We start from the raw sequence: 22415 nt of genomic DNA on the forward strand, positions 1-22415 counted from the left end.
TGGTTTTCGAGTGGTTTTTCTGTCCCAGAGAAGGGTTTGTAAGTTTGTGTGTTTTGTAATTAAGCCTGACAGCAGGATGATAGCTACATTTTAAAGGCTTGAACTGTTATCAAAATTTGATCATTAAGATACCAATTGCTGGTATCATGATTATCAAATTTACATAACCGTTCGAGTCTTTAAAGTGAAGAAATTATTCGGCTGTAAGGCGTGATTACAAAATACAAAGAAACTAAGAATCTTTGATTACAAAATACACAGAAACTAAGAATCCTTGATTGCAAAATACACAGAAATTAAGAATCCTTAATTGCAAAACACACAGAAACTAAGAATCCTTGATTACAAAATACACAGAAACTAAGAATCCTTGATTGCAAAATACACAGAAACTAAGAGTCCTTGATTACAAAATACACAGAAACTAAGATTCCTTGATTACAAAATGCACAGAAACTAAGAATCCTTAATTGCAAAATACATAGAAACTAAGAATCCTTGATTACAAAATACACAGAAACTAAGAATCCTTGATTACAAAAATACCCAGAAACTAAGATTCCTTGATTACAAAATACACAGAAACTAAGAATCCTTGATTACAAAATACACAAAAACTAAGAATCCATGATTACAAAATACACAGAAACTAAGAATCCTTGATTACAAAATCCACAGAAACTAAGAATCCTTGATTGCAAAATACACAGAAACTAAGAATCCTTGATTACTAAATACACAGAAACTAAGAATCCTTGATTACAAATGCACAGAAACTAAGAATCCTTTATTACAAAATGCACAGAAACTAAGAATCCTTGATTACAAAATACACAGAAACTAAGAATCCTTGATTACAAAATACACACACAGAAACTAAGAATCCCTGATTACGAAATGCACAGAAACTAAGAATCCTTGATTACAAAATACACAGAAACTAAGAATCCTTGATTACAAAATACACACACAGAAACTAAGAATCCTTGATTACAAAATCCACAGAAACTAAGAATCCTTGATAGAAAATACACAGAAACTGAGAATCCTTGAAAGAAAATACGTAGAAACTAAGAATCCTTGATTACAAAGTACACAGAAACTAAGAATTCTTGATTACAAAGTACACAGAAACTAAGAATCCTTGATACAAAGTACACAGAAACTAAGAATCCTTGATTACAAAATACACAGAAACTAAGATTCCTTGGTTACAAAATACACAGACACTAAGAATCCTTAATTGCAAAATACACAGAAACTAAGATTCCTTGATTAGAAAATACACAGAAACTAAGAATCCTTAATTGCAAAATACATAGAAACTACGAATCCTTGATTCCAAAATACACACATAGAAACTAAGAATCCTTGATTACAAAATCCACAGAAACTAAGAATCCTTGATAGAAAATACAGATACTAAGAATCCTTGATAGAAAATACGTAGAAACTAAGAATCCTTGATTACAAAATACAGAAACTAAGAATTCTTGACTACAAAATACACAGAAACTAAGAATCCTTGATACAAAATACACAGAAACTAAGAATCCTTGATTACAAAATACACAGAAACTAAGAATCCTTGATTACAAAATACATAGAAACTGAGAATCCTTGATTAAAAAATACACAGAAACTAAGAATCCTTCTCTGGGGCAGAGAAAGCTGTTGGAAATCATTTGTATTTAGATCAGTATATCATTAACAAAAGAAAGCTATTATTTTTAACTGCCATTGTTAAAAATATGCCGGTAATTAACAAAAAAACTGAATCATTTTCTAAAAATATGGAGACATACGAAATAAATTCAAGATCAGTTTGTTCTACTTCTCAGTTCCTCGCTGGGTGAGCGGGTTCCGTTCTCAGCTACCACTCTGTTGGTCGCGAGTTTGAATCTCCGACCGGCCAGTGAAGAACAAGAGGAATTTGTTTCTGGTGATAGAAATTAATTTCTCGCTATAATGTGGTTCGGATTCCACAATAAGCTGTAGGTCCCGTCGCTAGGTAACCAATTGGTTCTTAGCCACGTAAAAGTAAATCTAATCCTTCGGGCCAGCCCTAGGAGAGCTGTTAATCAGCTCAGTGGTCTGGTTAAACTAAGATATACTTAACTTTGTTCTACTTCTCTTGTTATATAACAGTTTTCTTGCTTGAAGAAAATATCTTAACAAACAATAAACATCAAGCAATTCCTAATTTACGAAGACATATACGAACGACATTCAAGATCGGATAGTTCCATTTTTCCTGTTACATAACAATTTTCTTGCAGTTTGTTTGTAACGCTTGAATAAAAAACAAAAAATCGTAGCTAACAATAAACAACGCAAAAATTCACAAGTCCTTTCTCTTTCAATTGCTTCTTTTTTCCCTTGCAACGGCAGACTGTGAGGCAATCTGAACAACAGAAGGGCCAGCTCCACAATCCCCTCTATAAAAAAAAAAAAGAGGCACAAATTGCGTGAAAGCGAAATAGATTCTTTTTTCCTTTTGAATCTAGAAAAGAAAGAAAGGAAACTACAGTTTTTGGAGGAAGAGGAGGAAGGGTGAGCCGTTGCAAAGGAATTCGACTGTCGTGTTTCTCAGGTGGATTAAGGAACAACCTGACGCAGGAGACCAAACTAATGCAGGAGGTGACTATGTGCATCACCTCTCTCTCTCTCTCTCTCTCTCTCTCTCTCTCTCTCTCTCTCTCTCTCTCTCTCTCTCTCTCTCTCTCGACTTGGCGTTATATCAAACCATCCCATGGAATATCATGGAGACTCCCCCAAAAAAGTGGATTTTTAGGTCGTAAGTATCCACTTGCCGCTGACGACTCCAACAATTTCGGATATAAAGTGTTGATTTTACAAGTCTTTTGTGACTTGCGATGAGGGAGGTGGCTATTAAATAACAATAAAAGGTAGCATAGAAAGGATAAAAAGAAAATAATCCACTAATACGACTATCAGTTAGTATTAGTCTTAACTAACCTTCACCGTAAGATAGTATACAATACGCTTGTCTCTTTTGTGTATATAGGCTATATATATATATATATATATATATATATATATATATATATATATATATATATATATATATATATATATATATATATATATATATATATATATATATATATATATATATATATATGTGTATGTGTGTGTGTGTGTGTGTGTGTGTGTGTGTGTGTGTAAGAGCTGTGATATTTACAAGATGAACTAAAAGAACACATCAATCAGTATGATTCTGTTTATGAAGAAATGCCTTCTACCTCTTGTCTGTCTGCCCATTAAAACATATAATCCAGTGGTTCTGAACCAGGGGGGGATTCCCCGCTAAGGGGGAATTTCAGAATTTCAGGGGGGAGAATTGTGGCCACGGATTGGCAGGCTCAAACTGGCTCTAGGACCACACAAAACGAAGTGTGCATCGGTTCACACTACTGAGAGCTCACGCTGGGCTTTCTCTCCGCTAGCTTTTGTGTTGGTGTTAGTATTTTGTTGCATATTATTCGTAATGCACCTTTAGAGGCAGACAATTTTGGAAAGGCGGGGGAAGGGAATGACATTCTGACATGTGGTGAAAGGGTGCCTGGGCCAAAAAAGGTTGAGAATCACTGCTCTATTATAATCGTTAATGGCGTTTGTTTTAGGGAACCCGTAAACACATGAAGATTGAAAATTACCCTTATGCCGAAACCCAGCCGCTACACAGAAAATTCGAAAATTATGGGAAAAAAAAAGTCTTCGTCGAATATGAAATATTAAATCATAATTTCGGAAAGAGCATAACACGTCAGATATGAAAAGCGTTACGTGTATTTTATACATATAATTTATTCTTTTATGAAAATCACCCTGTTGGCAGCTGTTGGATTATGAATAGAATTATGAAATCCTCGAGTTTACAATAGAAAAAGCGACGCATTTCTTCAGAACGTTGACTCCATATTCCGTTACAATCCACATGGGCGGGGGCGGGGGGCGGGGGTATAGTGCCATCAGTGCACCGCGTTAAGATTCCTTGCAGCGTTCCTTCGGCCCCTAGCTACAACCCCTTTCATTCCTTCTATTGTACCTCTGTCCATATTCTCTTCCTTCCATCTTACTATCCAACTTTTCCTAATAATTGTTTCATAGTTCAACTGCGAGGTTTTCCTCCTGTTAAGCCTTTCAAACCTTTTCATTCTCAATTTCCCTTTCAGCGCTGAATGACCTCATAGGTCCAGACGCTTGGCCTTTGGCATAACTTTTATATGTCAGTTCCAGTATTCCGTAACAAATTATGATACAGAAGTACACAGAAAGTTTGAAAGGGAGTCACGGAGCCAGGGGCGGGAGGGGATGGCCGGGCGATATTGGTCATATCACAGAATACGTGACACTTCAGCATGAACTCAGTCTAAAAATGGCGAGATTTTAGGGAGCCAAAATCAACAGTATTTGGACCCCTCCAAAAATGAAATGGGCGTATGCAATAATTAACTGACAAATATCGAAATGCAAAAACATCATCGGGTTTGTGAGTTTACATGAGTGGTGGCAGGTGACTACTGACACAAAATATATGTTCGAGTGGAAAATCAGATTATTTCGTAAATATGAGCCTCTGATGTCTGCGCTGGCTGAGAGAGAGAGAGAGAGGGGGTGGGGGGCGGTTATTATGATCGTGACTACGGATAAAAGGAATATGGTCATATGGAAATCAGATTATATCGAAAAAATAAGCCTTCGATACTGAGAGAGAGAGAGAGAGAGAGAGAGAGAGAGAGAGAGACAGAGAGAGCGGAGATGAAAAATATAGGGTCAAATGGTAAATCAGAATATTTCGGAAAAGTAGCCATGATGTGTATGCTTCATACACACATTTTGGTATGAACGTGACTACTGATAAAAAAAAATGTGTTCAAGTGGAAATTCAGATTATTTCGGAAAAATAATCTTCGGATACTGAGAGAGAGAGAGAGAGAGAGAGAGAGAGAGAGAGAGAGAGAGAGAGAGCGGAGATGAAAAATATATGGTCAAATAGTGAATCAGATTATTTCGGAAAATTAAGCCTTGGTGTGTATGCTTGATGCAAACAGATTCTGAGAGAGAGAGAGAGAGAGAGAGAAATATGGTTAAATTGGAAATCAAATTATATCGGAAAAATAAGTCTTCGATACTAAGAGAGAGAGAGAGAGAGAACGAAAAAAAATATAGCCAAATGGAAAGCCATATTATTTCGAAAACATCAGGAAAAAAAAAAGTAAACCCAAAATAGGAGAAATTCTGCATGAGTTTCAGCCGGGTCGTCGTCGGTTGCAGGAAAATACAAGCAAATATTTACAGCAAATAAAATATATTGTGGCATGATTTCAGCATAATTATGCTAGTGGCTAGACGCATCTCATATTCCGGGATTATGATTATGACACAAGAGCCCGAAATAAGGTAATTATGCTTGAAATCATTTGCCGTTACGCCTGGTTACATTAACCAAGCACAGACATTGAGTAATTCTAATGGAATGCTTTTATGTGAAATCTGCATAATTAGGCAATGTTTCTGGTATTAATGAGCAAGATGGGTGTGTTTGTATTTTCCGCGAGATATACATTAATAATATAAACATTTTCACAGTACTGCAGGTCTTGACTCTCTTGCTCTACGTAATAAATGAAGTTAACCACTCTTGTTAAAATACCCCGTAGAGGGTAGTGCTGTCAGTGCACCTCATGCGGTGCACTGTAGGCACCACTTAAGGTTCTCTGCAGCGTCGCTTCGGCCCCTAGCTGCAACGCCTTTCGTAAATTTTGACTGTACCCCCGTTCATATCATTTTTCTTCCATCTTGCTTTCCACCCTATCCTAAGAATTGTTTCATAGTGCAACTGCGAGGTTTTCCTCCTGTTACACCTTTCAAACCTTTTTACTCTGTGCCCATTTCTGTGCTGAATGACCTCGTCATACGTCCCAGCGCTTGGCCTTTGTCCTAAATTCTTCATTCTATTCTATTCTCTCATTAAAATGATATTTGAATAGAAGTAAAAATTATTTGTGGAATCCTATACCTAAATGAGAGACGAATAATTTTATCCAAGTGTAATAAAATCTTACAAGTAAGAGCATCATTAACGTTTAAAAGTGACATCGAGCTAATTAGCACCTGACGGAGTGCCGGAGAGAAAATTAATGTTTTTAGAAGAGCTGGAGGCTACGTAACAAGTTTTGAAAAGGAAAGAGAATGCAAAGTAAGAGGAGCTGGAGAAAATAATAATAATAAAAAAATACTTTACTAAAGAAGTAGGTAAGGCAGAATTCACAACTTTTAAGAGCTGAAATCATAATGTGCTTATATAATGGATTAAGTCACTTTTTAAAGTAAATCGTAAAATACAAGACGATCCTAAATCATAACTTTAAAAATAAGGAAATGAAGTATTTTTTCCTTCACAGAATATAACAATTTATTTACGAACCTTAGAGAATTTTTTTACAAATGTTGCATGAATGGAATATTAATTTTTTGTCTCTTATAATTTACGTTATAACAAGTCTTACAAGTCTCTTCAAGGTTTACTCATGTTTTTTTTCAGTAATACTTGTTCCCAGGAAAAACAAATTTCTCTGTCTCTCTCTCTCTCTCTCTCTCTCTCTCTCTCTCTCTCTCTCTCTCTCACGTATATATATATATATATATATATATATATATATATATATATATATATATATATATATATATATATTGCATTGTTAACCAGCTTTTTTGTTATTGCTTCATATTTTCGTACTATTTTGTTCACGTCATTGTTTAGGTTACTGATAGAGACGTTCAGGTAATGGGGTTCTTCCATTTAATTCGGTAATTATACACGCGACAGCTGTTTCGTCAGCCTATACGTACTGACGTTATCAAGCTTACTAATACAAAAGTGGAAACGCATGCGTTTTGTACCGTCATGAGGACGGAAAGGTAGTACAGGTATCTAAAGACTTAGATTATTATATATATATATATATATATATATATATATATATGTATATATATATATATGTATATATATATGTATATATATATGTATATATGTATGTATATATATGTATATTAATATTCATATCTAAATAAATCAATATATATATAATATATATATGCTTACATGTATATATATATATATATATATATATATATATATATATATATATATATATATATATATATATATATATTTATATTATGTATATATATATATATAATATATATATATATATATATATATATATATATATATATATATATATATATATACATATGTATAGTACATATATACAATTTGACTGGGAAGGTAAACGGATAACCCTGTAAAAAGCAAAGAAAGAAGAGTAAAAAGGAAAACAATAAACACAGACAACCTGGACTTACGCGTCATTAAGCAATTACTCGTTTGCATCTATGTGAAAGGAGAAGCGCTTTCAAAAATTGGCCTGATTCAAATTTCCTGCGACTGCCCAAACCGTAATAGAAAACAATTAGGGTAACTCCCCCTCATAGTACGGCCATGATTTGAATATTTGATTAACGGGCATTTATTTATTGGGGTAGGGAAGGGTAGGAGGGAGGATGAAAGGAAGGGGAGGAGGGAGGGAGGGAGGGGCGGTGTTGTTATGTCAAAAAACTGTGCCTTTTTCCAAAGCACTGTCACCGTGCATAATGATGTACTGAAATCATGACTGTATTTTTAACTTTAGCTGCATAAAACCCATTTCCTATAGACCCTGTGTTTTCGTATGCAAATCAGTTTCGGATCTGAGTCTTTTGACTGGACTTATATATATATATATATATATATATATATATATATATATATATATATATATATATATATATATATATATATATACATATATACTATATATATATATATATTTATATATATATATATATATATATATATATATATATATATATATATATATATATATTAAGTCCAGTCAAAAGTCCCTGACTGAAAAATTTGATTTATATATATATATATATATATATATATATATATATATATATATATATATATATATGTGTGTATATGTGTGTGTGTGTGTGTGTGTGTGTGTGTGTGTATAAACACACCCAATGTTTTTCTGGATATTTTGCTATGATCCATATCCGTTTTTATAGGGAGGGAAATGGATTTACGGATGTTTGGATCCAGGAAAATATTGAACATCCTTTATAATTAAGCCTGTAGATAACGCATGAATCCGATGACCCAAAATCGTGTCAGTTTTGGCCTGGGAATTATTGGAACTCTGTATATAATGAGTATATATGAAAAGATGTACTTGTAAAGTGGACGCTAATAAATGTGTATAAAAAAGAATGTATTAATGTGGACACTAATTAGTGTGCACGAAAAAATGTATTAATGTGAACGCTGCATATAATGAGTGTCTAAAAAAAATGAAATAGTGGGTGCAGTTTAATTGCCGTATATGAGAGAAGATATGTTAATGTGGACATTTTAAAGAATGATCACGAAAAAGTGTAATATGTGATCACAGTAATTAGCGTGCATGAGAAAAAGAATGTATTAGTGTGTACACTTATTTTTAGTGTGAATGACCAAAAACTATTTGTTGTCGATGCTGTGAAATCTACGAGGTCTGGAAGAGAGACTTCATTGGGCCTCTCCCCTCCCTTACCTTTTGGACTCCAGGCTCTCTCTCGCGCCAGCCAGAGGTCTGGAATATATTCATTAAGCCTTTCCAGGAAGATGTAAGCGAACGTGACGCGCGGGGTGCGCTGGAATGAATAAGCTTCCAGACAGAGATCAAAGAGGAGGTCGAGGGACAACTTAACATGTTCCAGCAGCATTCCAGCTTAAGCTGTCAATTTGTATTCCAGGGATCGCCTTTGATTTTGCGCCTTTGATGGCGATGCTGCTCGGTCTGGACGGTATGCTTCCTGCAGTCGATGTGCACATACTCCGGCTTTCCAGTTGCTTTCCAGATATGAGTATGATATATACATACACATATACTATATATATATATATATATATATATATATATATATATATATATATACATACCGTATATATATACATACATAAATATATATATCATATATATATATATATATATATATATATATATATATATATATATATGTATATATCATCTTACCTTCTTCCATCTTTACTGGAAGTGGCTATAGGTGATTCTAATCTACCTGTTTTGAATGAGCCTGTTTGGGATGAAGTTGCTGGAGCCTCGCTCTTTTTCAACATTGGTTGCGATCCACAACATTTATGCAACTACCAGGTACATGATTTACTGTAAGCGTCAGGAGAGGCACAGTGGTTTTATTTTATAAGTGAAATCCAACAGTGTTCAGTTAACCTTTAAACATAATTTAAGCAATGGTGATCTGGGAGTCTTTCGATCTGAAAGCTGCTTCGAATGTTTTTGGTGAATTACATGACAGATTTCAATCTTATTCTCCCTCGTGGCTCAAATCTGACGCGAATTCTGGAGCCGATTAGAAAATATGTTGAACACATCCTCGCTCGAGTTCATTTCCTTCGAGTTAAGAGTAGCATGAATTGCAGCAATAATTTTTTGAAGAATATAAAATCTCGTTAAAATTATTTCCGATATTTCATGCTCTCGTTTTGGATAATCTTGGTTTGCTTTAAAAGTACAGTTATGCGTTTGTTTTTGTGCTTACCTGCGGCACTTGACACTCGACACACAGAAAGTAAATTTGACAATTTAGATGGGCATTTGGGTGTACTGAAGCCTTTTGGCAATGCAATTCTTTTCTGTTGGCAATCTTTGCATCCCCACTTTTAATACTCTTGACAAAAATCAAGCTAGTTTCAAACTCCTCAGAGACCATAAGAAGCAGATTGAGCGTGTAGCTCTCTCTCTCTCTCTCTCTCTCTCTCTCTCTCTCTCTCTCTCTCTCTCTCTCTCTGTTTGTGGACGTTCCACTTTTTTCCGAAATGCAGAAGATGTTGCAAGATTCAATAACGATAATTCCTATAAAACAGTCTGACGTTTCTTCTCTCTCTCTCTCTCTCTCTCTCTCTCTCTCTCTCTCTCTCTCTCTCTCTCTCTCTCTGTGAGTTTGTGAACGTTCCCCTTTCTTCATTAGAGAAACCTGGATGATCGTTTCCTAGCTCTACTTGTTCCGAAGTGCAGAGGACATTGCAAGATTAAAGAACGATAATTTCTCAAAATAATCCTAAAATTCTTCACCCATAAGCTTGTTTACTTCCTCGGGACGAAATTGGAATTCTAAAGCCTCAGGTCTCCAGCGATTCTTGAGGTTACGTAAGTTTTGAGAGCTAAACGTCTCCAAACATCATACACGCCCTCTGTACCATGACTTCTGCATCATGGCCTATGCATCAGATCTTCTAAACCAAGTCCTTCCGTAGCCTTTGAAACAAATACCTTGCCTTGAGGTACTATGGGTCACCTTTATTTATTTATTTATTTATTTATTTATTAAGTAATTAATTAATTAATTTATATATTTATTTATTCATTTATATATATTATTATTTATACATTGTGTTAAATGCAATCTTTTCTTGACGGGTGTTGTCACACGGATGGACACTTTTCTTAATAGCCCAGGCTTCCTAAACTACTTTCGTTCCGAAACTCTCACCAGATGCAGTGCTGGGAACGCAATGTATCATCAGCTGACACCTCGGAAGATACGTTCCAGGTATGAATCAATACCAGCGTTGTTGGGGTGATGGGGAAACACGGAATAAGAGAGAGTATTAGCGGATGATCCCCAGAGAGAGAGAGAGAGAGAGAGAGAGAGAGAGAGAGAGAGAGAGAGAGAGAGAGCATCGATGAGGTGAAAGCAGACAGTTTAAGCCTTTAAGGATTTTAGAGAGAAGTGAGCAATGACTCATATTTGGAATAAGTCCAGCTTCTTCTAGGGCTTTTAATTTTATACTTCTTCCCCCAAAGGTAAATGATACTTTTCCCCAAAGGGAAATGACACTTCTTCCCCAAAGGTAAATGATACTTCTTCCCCCGAAGGTGAATAATACCTCTTCCCCTAAAGGTAAATTATATTTTTCTCCAAAAGGGAAATGACACTTCTTCCCCAAAGGTAATTGACACTTCTTCCCCAAAGGTAAATGATACTCCCCCCAGGTGAATAATACCTCTTCCCCTAAAGGTAAATGATACTTTTCCCCAAAGGTAAATGACACTTCTTCCCCAAAGGTAAATAACCCTCTTCCCCCAAAGGTAAATGATACCTCTTCCTCAAAAACGCAAATGATACTTCTCCCCCAAAGGTAAATGATACTTCTTCCCCTAAAGAAAATGATACTTCTTCCCCAAAGGTAAATGATACTTCTTCCTCAAAAGGTAAATGATACTTCCTCAAAGGTAAATGATACATCTTCCCCTGAAGGTAAATGATACTTCTTTCCCAAAGGTAAAAGGGGATGCATTAAACACGAGAGACCTGGGGAAGTATCATTTACCTTCGGGGGAAGAAGTATTTGCATCCATATAATAACACTTCTTCTCCCAGAGGTAAATGATATATCTCCCCACAAAGGTAAATGATACTTCCCCGGGTCTCTCGTGCTTAATGCATCCCCTTTTGGCAGAGGTAAAGACTTGCATTGAAGAAACAGCAGGATGACACTTGAACACGTAACGCGAACTTGACGCCGAGATTCTGACCTCTTAGGACTGTTTCGAACACCCTTATCGTGCATCAAAAGATTAAACGTTTGGAGGGGAAATCCGAGTCTCTCTCTCTCTCTCTCTCTCTCTCTCTCTCTCTCTCTCTCTCTCTCTCTCTCTTATAAGTTTTCTTTCAACCTTCGCCTTAATTGTGCAAACCTTCCCATCATAATTTCTTCTCTCTCTCTCTCTCTCTCTCTCTCTGTTGAAGGAAAAAGATTATTCTTCAATATCATATGCCAAAGGGGACATTTTGTTATTGAAAATGATGCGTGCGTGTGGAAAAAAAAATCTATGATAGATTTTAAATGTTTACTAAGTGTATTTTGTGTAATTAAGGAATGAAAACGAATGCGTAAAACTCTCTCTCTCTCTCTCTCTCTCTCTCTCTCTCTCTCTCTCTCTCTCTCTCTCTCTCTTAGATAAAAGTGCACGCGAGATAAGAACAGGTAAGCAATATGCATCTGAAGTGAAGTCTTGTAATCTTAAAGAAAAAAAACTAGAATATGAAAAAATACTCTTTGATATTCAGTATATATTTTTATGTATACCCAAGGAATGGTTGCTAAAGAAAAGAAAAAAAATTAAGTTAAAAAGATAGCTCTAATTAGAAGTGTTGTTATCTGAAAGAAAACAACTAGAACGTAAAAAAAACAGGTCTTTAATATTCAGTAGGATATTTTATGTATACCCAAAGAAAAGAAAAAAAATCGTCAAAACAAGCTAAATCTATTTCTCCTGAGAAACATTTGTCTATAACCCTGGCAGAAAATATGTTTTCAAGCACTTAAAAAAATAAGTTAAACTGTGTTGCCTTAAAACCCTCACAGAAGAATATTTTCAATCTTCGCCTATCAGAAACGCCGTAATTCCCCAAAGAAATAAGAGGAACCTCTCAATCAACGGACAAAAAATCAAAGCCGCCTCGACTGGCAAAAACAAATGCAGGAATCACAAAATCAGCAAACACACAACATTTTATGACCATTACGTCGAGTGGCAACAAAAGCGCAGGAGACATATTAGGCTGATAGCCGGTGATGCCTTCGGCTAAACAGTTTGTTCATAAATGGCCTCCGATAGAACCCAAACACTATTTTGCGAGTGTTTTGGTGGATGATTCACCTCTCTGAAGGATTTGGAGTTTTCGATGATGAGTCACCAAGAGAGAGAGAGAGAGAGAGAGAGAGAGAGAGAGAGAGAAGGGGGTATCGATGACTTGCTCTACGTCAACACAACAACAAAGGTAACTGATGATGAGTCACTGGTTTATATGTGGTTACGGCTTGTAGCAAGAGAGAGAGAGAGAGAGGAGGGGGAGGCTCGCAAGTGACAAGTTGTTTCTAAAATATAAATCAGGCAAAAGTTTGTTTTGTTTTAATCACATTGTACAATGCTTCATAATGTCTAGTAGCAATGTTCACTCATTTTAGTTTGTGCTTTTGTAATAATAATGATAATAATTTCTTTTAATTTTAATTTTCCCCCTGGATGGAGACTATTCTGACATGTTGCTCAAAAGCAGTAAGTAACTATCCTGCGAATAGTCAGCGTGGAAAGGGTGATTTAGATAGTCTGTAATAAATTAATAAATAGTAGCCTGAACTAAATGCAAGATTCCTGGGTGCTTATCATTTGCTATCCAGGTATAATGAATCTGTGTTAATACTGCAGTAAAATGACTCTCATTTGCATGTTTAATAAGAGAAAACCTAAAACAGTTTCCACCTAAGCACAAAATATATAAACACGATTGGAACTGTAATCACGGCCTTTATAAGGGAAGGTCGAGACGGCAAATCCCGCCCCTCGGGACATTACGTACCGTCCTGAAAGTAGTACTAGTTACCTTTCATTCTTCTTATACTTGTGCTAGTAGTGAGTGAAGGCTGTGTCCGGGTTTGAAGATGGAAAGTCTTTCATTGTAAAGGGTATTACCTTTGGCCCTTAGCTGCACTGCTTTCAGCCATTTAATATATTATATAACAGCTTCTTTAGCTTCACATTGCTTCCGTGATCAACTTTTCATCAGAAAATATAAAAAGTATGGAATTGTCACTTAACCCTCAAATAGACTCTCTCTCTCTCTCTCTCTCTCTCTCTCTCTCTCTCTCTCTCTCTTCTCTCTGCTTTGCAATGCAGGGTTACACAACCGTCCAATGAGAGAGAGAGAGAGGCCAAACGCGAAGACACTAAATACGATGGAATTTCAGCACATGAAGGCAAGTGAGAGAGAGAGAGAGAGAGAGAGAGAGAGAGAGAGAGAGAGAGAGTGTAACAGATGACACTAAATGCGACAGAGGTAAGGACATGAAGACAAAAAGCGAGAGAGAGAAGACAGTAAATACGACAGAGTTGAAGCATATGAAGAGAGATAAAGAGAGAGAGAGAGAGAATGGGGGTCCTAAACGAAATCACCGTATATAACAGAAGTTAAGAAAATGAAGAGAGACAAAAAGAGAAAAAGATGAGTGAGAGACATCGGGAGAGAGAGAGAGAGAAACAGGAAGTATCGCATCTAATCGGGCAGATTGAGACGGACGGACGGTCGAAGGATGACGGGTGACTGACAGGTCAGTATTTACCCAGTTGGGATTCTGACAAGAGTTAGGGGATCAGGAGATGATGCCTGCCCGCCTCTTTCCAAGGTCACGGGTTTCATTCCATATGGAGGAGGACTTGCGCATGCGCCCTTCTTCTCTTTCACTGATTCTTATGACGTTGTTTGGGTTAGTGGTTTAGATATTTTTGACTGTTTAGGGTAATTTGTTACGAGTGTTTGCGCCTTTCAGAATAATATAATAATAATAATAATAATAAGGGGAAGAGGGCTACTAAGCATAGAGGACTGGTCAACTTCGAGAGCAGAGCACTGGGGAAAAATCTGAAAACCAGTGAAGACGAGTGGCTAAAGAGTGCATGGGAAGAAGGACTGATAAAAGTAGACGAGGACCCAGAAATGTACAGAGACAGGAGAATGAAAAACAGAACAGAGGAATGGCACAACAAACCAATCCACGGACAGTACAGTACATGAGACAGACAAAAGAACTGGCCAGCGATGAAATATGGCAATGGTTACAGAGGGGAGAACTCATGAAGGAAACAGAAGGAATGCTAACAGCGGCACAAGATCAGGCCCCAAGAACCAGATATGTCCAAAGAACAATAGATGAAAATAACATCTCACCCATATGCAGGAAGTGCAATATGAAAGACTAGACCATATACCACATAGCAAGCGAATGCCCGGCGCTTGCACAGAACCAGTACAAAAAGAGGCATGATTCAGTAGCAAATGCCCTCCACTGGAGCCTGTGTAAGAAACACCAGCTAACTTGCAGTAATAAGTGGTACGAACAACCAACCTGAAGGAGTGACAGAAAACGATCAGGCAAAGATCCTCAGGGACTAAGGTATCAGAACAGATCGGTTGATACGTGCCAGTAGACCAGACGTGACGTTGATTGACAAAGTCAAGAAAAAAGTGTCACTCATTGATGTGGCAACACCATGGGACACCAGGTAGATGAGAAAGAAAGAGAAAAAATTGATAAGTATCAGGACCTGAAGATCGAAATAAGAAGGATATGGAATATGCCAGTGGAAAATGTACCCATAATCATAGGAACACTAGGTACGATCCCAAGATCCATGAGAAGGAAACTGGAAAAACTAGATGCCGAAGTAGCTCCAGGACTCATGCAGAAAAGTGTGCCACTAGAAACAGCGCACATAATGAGAAAAGTGATGGACTCCTAAGGAGGCAGGATGCAACCCGAACCCCACACTATAAAAACCACCATGTCGAATAGGATGACTGTGATAGAAAAAAATAATAACAATAATAATGACAATGTTATAATAATAGTAATATTTGAATTTTTATATAGGAAGAAAGACGATTGAGACATCTTAAATACAACTGTGTATTTATTTTGTTTTGTTTATGTTAATTATCAACTATTTTTAGAGTCACGTTTCATTTTGCGTTACGGGGAAGTAGTTGACCGACCCAATTTAAACTGATTAAGACATCATTAATAATAGGATTTTTAATTATTTTGACAGTATGATTTACATTTCTCAGTCAGAAATTATATGCCGTGCAAGTGCAAATATTTGAAGGCCTTTTTCTCTGTTTTGAACTGATACCTTGTTCGAATGTGATAACATTTTGATGATAAATGAAGGTAATAACGCAAAGAAAAGCCTTTCTCTCTCTCTCTCTCTCTCTCTCTCTCTCTCTCTCTCTCTCTCTCTCGCTGATTTTATCATCTTGGAAATCCAACGGATCCTCCGGCATCATGATTTTTAACTTAATCTCTCTCTCTCTCTCTCTCTCTCTCTCTCTCTCTCTCTCTCTCTCTCTCTCTCTCTCTCTCTCTCTCTCATGTAGTAAGGGGGGAAAAAAAGGGGGAAAATTAAATTATTTCATACCTTGCTTAAATAGAAGATATGCGAATGAAATGTACGTTCGTACACAAACACCGTGTATAAATGTATTTAGGAAAAATATGCTATGACTATACAATTTCATAAATACATATGTAGTGATTTATGATGCATAATAATATATTAGTTAAAACCACACTTCTGTCTATCACTGTTGGACGTCCACAGACCCCCTACTCTCTCTCTCTCTCTCTCTCTCTCTCTCTCTCTCTCTCTCTTCTTACACACCACATCTCTCTTCTTACACACCATCTCTCTCTCTCTCTCTCTCTCTCTCTCTCTCTCTCTCTCTCTCTCTCTCTCTCCTTCTTACACACATCTCTCTCTCTCTTCACACCATCTCTCTCTCTCTCTCTCTCTCTCTCTCTCTCTCTCTCTCTCTCTCTCTCTCTTCCTTCTTACACACCACATCTCTCTTCTTATACACACCATCTCTCTCTTTCTCTCTCCTTCTTCTTCTCCCTCTCTCTCTCTCTCTCTCTCTCTCTCTCTCTCTCTCTCTCTCTCTCTCTCTCTCTCTCTCTCTCGCAGTCAGGCAAAATCCAGCCACCGTCATCTTATCCTGCAATCTTAACATATTCCCCCGTCTTGGATAACATTTTTCCCTCCGCATGAAGAAAAAGATGAAATCCAATAGCTTTCTCCCGAAGCTCTCTCCTGGGAAACTGCCGGTGGCGAAAGTATATGTAAAATTGAGAGAAAGTTCTTCCTTTCTTTTTTTCCGGATTTCATTATTTCTTGCTACGATGGTCAGTTTTAGCTCATTATTTTCATTGTAGCAGTAATGGTTTTGTTTTTTCATTGTAACATTAATTGTTTTTTGTTTTTCATTGTAACAGTATTTTTTTATTGTAACAGCAATTGCTTTTTCGTTGTAATTGAATCGTTTTGTTTTAATCGTAAAAGTACTTTTTTCATTGCAACGGTAATTGTCTTTTTTTGCATTGTAGCAGTAATTGTTTTATTTTTCATTGTAACAGATGTTTTCCTTGTAACTGTAATTGTTTTGTTTTCCATTGTAACAGTAATTGTTTGAACAATGATACACCGTTAAGAGGAGGGGCTTTGGTACTTGAGTTGCCAGAGATCTGATGTTATTCCTAGCCTGACAGAATATCGCTCTTATGAATTATTTCTCTTTTCGTCCTGATAAAGCATTAAAGCGTCAGTTTTTGGTAATATGCCAGACAACCATAAATTATTCAATTAGCAAATAACATAAAGTAGTATAATTGTTTCCATCGCTACAACCACTACACTCAAGAGCAAAACTTAAAACATACTTTCCTGCAGTACAGTAATTTAGTATGAACACTGAAGACGGAAGTATACTTCTCCCAAGGTAAAACAAGTAAAAAATGCGCCGAAGTTTCTTCGGCGCAATCGAGTTTTCTGTACAGCGTATAACCAAGGCTACCGGAAACAGATATATCTTTCGGTGGTCTCGGTGTATTGCTGTATGAGCCGCAGCCCATAAAACTCTCAGCCATGGCCCGTGGTGGCCTGTCCTATATCGTGGCCAGACGCACGATCATGGCTAACTTTAACCTTAAATAAAATAAAAACTACTGAGGCTAGAGGGCTGCAGTTTGGTATGTTTAATGATTGGAGGGTGGATGATCAGCTTACGAATTTGCAGCCCTCCAGCCTCAGTAGCTTTTAATATCTGAAAGCGGACAGAAAAAGTGCAGACGGACAGACAAATCGCCATCTCAGTAGTTTTCTTTTATAGACTACTAATAACAGCACCAAAAGGGTTAAATTATAGGAAAAACTCACTTATATCTGTTGACTTTCTGTGGGATTTTCTGTCAGGTGTACTATTATAGGTTCAGGACCTCTTCAGGTGATCATTACCTCACTTACCTTGACAAAAGTCTTCATTATTATTCAGACCTGCATGCTCATGCGCATGCGCACACACGCTACAGCCACACACACACACACACACACACATATATATATATATATATATATATATATATATATATACATATATATATATATACATATATTCAACAGTATATATTTTTATATATATAAATGTATATACATACAAATATATATACAGTATATATATTTTTATATATATAAATGTATATATACTTATATATATACACACACACACACATATATATATATATATATATATATATATATATATATATATATATATATATATATATATATATATATATATATATGAAATTATACCCACACGTAATCCCGAAAGAGAACTCAGCTTCAAGATGTCTTCTGGGAAACGCGATCTAATTGCAGAGCACGATCTCAGTAATATCATGGTAATGAAAGTTATTAAGACTTGTTAGGAAATTCCTTTGGTAGCATTAGAAGCGTGGCTCTTATTAAGCTTCATTAGGGAATAAGTTTCGTAATTATTTTATAAAATCCACAGTTATCAAGCCTTTTCAACTCGAAGCTTTTATCCAGCTGTCTAAGCTTCAAGCTTATGATATCTGAGACTGTGCTGATTGAATAATAAGCATATCTCAAGTGCAACTCATTAAGGGACAGTTATTGCAGAGGAAACAATGATTTTAAGTCACATTTTTACTGAAATTTGTTCTCTCTCTCTCTCTCTCTCTCTCTCTCTCTCTCTCTCTCTCTCTCTCTCTCTCTCTCTCTCTCTATCTTCAAATGCAACTGATCCAAATCTTTCTCTCTCAGCCTTCGTTATCATGAATTTCAACTTAATGCTCTCTCTCTCTCTCTCTCTCTCTCTCTCTCTCTCTCTCTCTCTCTCTCTCTCTCTCTCTCTCTCATTCATTATATCATCTTGAAACGCAACTGATCGCACTCTTCCTCCCTCCGCATTCGGTATCACAAAGTTCAACTTAATGCTCTCTCTCTCTCTCTCTCTCTCTCTCTCTCTCTCTCTCTCTCTCTCTCTCTCTCTCTCTCTCTCTCTAATAGGTATCGCAGAAACATAGATACAAGAGGCAACAAGAGACTTTGTAGGAGAGTACCAAATAGAAGATATAAATTGTTCAAAAAAGATAGACCAGCTCAATCCAACAGAGTGTAAAATTACAACCACTCAAGAAGTAATTGGCATCAATATAAGCAGTTTGGGGAAGAAACTAACTCTAATACTAGTGGACAGACCTCCCCACCAACCACAAATGGCCGACGAGGAGCTGTATGCATTACTAGGACAAGAAATAAACAACAAACTCTGCATAATAATAGGAGATTTCAGTGCTGCAGTACACTGGGACACTGTGACCTTCACATCAAGCTTAGAAGGACAGAGACTTTTAGAATTTGTCAAAAATGAATTTCTCCACCAGTGAGTTGACAGACCTACTAGCGGAAACAACATACTCGACATCGTTCCATCAACATTCATGACTGATGTAGGCTTAACTAGCAAGATGGCCAAATTTGCGGATGACACCAAATAAGGTGTAAATGCAGCAGACCCAGTTACAGTGGAAGGTTTAAGAAATGATTTAAGGAAAATAGGAGAGTGGTCAGAAAGTTGCCAAATGCCTTTTAACTTGGATAAGTGTAAAGTGTTACAAATAGGAACAAACAACCCTCATGCCAGCTACATGCTGCTTGGGAATGACATAAATAGTGTAGAATAAGAAGAGGACTTTGGAGTCATTGTTGCCAAGGACTTAAAATCCACAAAACGGTGCATAAAAGCTGAAAAGAAGACACAGAAACTAGTGGGATACATAAAGAGGCAGTTCAAATACAGAAACAAAGCAACGGTGCTGCAGCTTTCTGCCGCATCAATAGTTAAATTTATCTGAATATACAGTACAGTTTTGGTCACCAACACCAAGAGAGGAGCATAACAGACTAGAAGGGATACAAGTAAGAGCTACACAGTTAATCCCACTCCATCAGGCAAATAGGGTTACCAAAGACGACTAGAGATTCTTGAACTAGATGGCCGAAACACGACAGATTGCGAGGGGATAAACTAATAGAAATGTCTACACATCAAAGGTACACAAAAGTAGACAGTAACTTCTTCATATGTAACAAACTATGGCACAATAGATGGAACTAGAACTCAAAGAGATAAACCATCTCATTGTAAATTTTCCACATACAAGATATGTGACACATGGAATAAACTGCCACCGGAAGTTGTAAATAGGAGCAGTGTGGAAGAGCTTAAAAGAAAGCTAGACAAAATCATTAGAACACTGTGAATGAACAGCAAACCTGCTCCTAGAAATAAGGAGCACATGATGTCTCGTCGGATGGATTAATAAGTCCTTGAGACATCCCTAATCCCTTAAATTCTTGTAACTCCACACACACTTACAAATTACATCTTGAAATTACAAATTTCTTTTCCTCTCAATGTTGCACATCTTGAAATTAAATCTTAAACAAAATTGATCCTACCTTCCCTCTCGTTGGTCTTAGAATTTTAATGTTGCACTTTCCTCTCTCTCTCTCTCTCTTGAAATGCAGTGATCTCTCTCTCTCTGCTCTCTGTCTCTCTCTACTCTCTCTCTCTCTCTCTCTCTCTCTCTTGCATTGCAACTGGATCCTTCCATCATCAAACCTCTGTATCTTGATACCACAAGTTCGACTCTAAATGCTTCTCATCTGATATTCAGCAAATCAGCCCTCGACGTAATGACAGAAGAGAAACTGAGAATGATACAGTGATTAGTCACGGTTTCATCCGTGACGTTGATGATAATTAGACATCATTTAGGGGCGACTGTTCAGAGAGGCCTAATGTGCTTGCTTGCGTGTTTCATTATCCACAGTTAATTGGTAGTGTTTGATGTGTGTGTGCAAAGGCGTGTGAGAGCTTGTGTTGCATATGTGTATGTATATGCATACATATACATATATATTACACACACATCTATATATATGTGTGTGTGTGCATGCATACATACAAATATACATATATATTTGTGTGTGGCAACAAAGGGAAGTTTTACCGCTTCTGAAGTCAACCTCTTGGAGAGGATAAACAACCCAATAAAGAAAGAGAGAGAACTGAATAAATCGACTGGTTGAATGACAACGGTTAATGGAGACTAAGGTGCAAGCGCTTGAAGAATTTACCCCTTTTGCAATCCTGGGGAACGCAATTTTGCCATCGTCAAATCGAAGCTACTCTGCTTGAAGGAAAACACCTGACATTTTCACAAAACCTCATGAAATTTTCACGAGTTCCAGTAATATTTCGCTCCTGCTAATGTTTCTCTTTCCGGGAAGTTTATCAACTCAGATTACAGGAATCGCCTCATTATAAAGAATTTACGCAAACAGTGCATCTCTGCGACTGGGAGCTATAGCGAGAGATTGCAAGCAATGCATCTCGGGAGCTATAGCGAGTTACTGGCGTTGATTGCCTGGTTGGTTGCTTGTCTTGAATTGAGAGAGAGAGAGAGAGAGAGAGAGAGAGAGAGAGAGAGAATCTCGCGTAATTTGAGTGGGGGTCCTTCAACTTAAAAAGTGTTTATAATTCATTATTTTTTTTTTCATATTTCTGCAGTCCGGAGAGGTTAAAGACACTCAATCCATTATGGATAATTATTGACTGATTTATATTTTATGAAAAGGAATGGAGTGTTACAAAGGAAATCATTAATAATTGCATCAATCCTTATATTTATATTTTTCTTATGTGTTTGCTAGATGTACTCATATGAATACAACTAGTTTTTATATTTACATTTTCGTATGTGGTTGCTAATTGTATATATATGAATAAACTCTTGAATGTGAATTACTTATTTTCTGTCTTTGGAAGGACTAAAATCAATTTTAGACGGAAATTACAGATAAAAAAATAATAATTTTATATAATATTTCATTTAATTAATTTAAAGTTTGCGGTGTATTTTTTCATTTTTTTTAAGCCATGACAATTCTTTATATGGAGAAATGAACATTGATGAAATATAACCATCGGATCACAGCAAATATGTATTATTTGGAAATGCATAAGAAAAATTTAGATACTCTCTGATTTTGGTGTTGAGGAGGCTTGTATATTGTGAAAAAGAGATAATCTTTTGATACTCTTGTTTTTATAGGAGAATTAGGCGTAGTAGTGAATGGTAGTAACAGAGACAGAGAGAGACAGAGAGAGAGAGAGAGAGAGAGAGAGAGAGAGAGTGATCTTTGATAAAATGATTGTTAGTGTGTAATAGTACGCCCACTAATACAACAAAGAAATGTGACACTATTATAATATATAGTGTTTTATAATGAGAGAGAGAGAGAGAGAGAGAGAGAGAGAGAGAGAGA

At 36.5% G+C, this 22415-nt stretch overlaps 1 long non-coding RNA gene across 1 annotated transcript in view; it reads left to right on the top strand.

Annotated features, from left to right (window-relative positions):
* Window positions 1–22415, top strand: part of LOC136833403 (uncharacterized) — a 241961-nt gene that overhangs the window by 159149 nt on the left and 60397 nt on the right. The gene's annotated exons all lie outside the window — the stretch shown is intronic.

The sequence above is a fragment of the Macrobrachium rosenbergii genome, chromosome 51, assembly GCF_040412425.1.
Source record: "Macrobrachium rosenbergii isolate ZJJX-2024 chromosome 51, ASM4041242v1, whole genome shotgun sequence".
NCBI lineage: Eukaryota > Metazoa > Arthropoda > Malacostraca > Decapoda > Palaemonidae > Macrobrachium > Macrobrachium rosenbergii.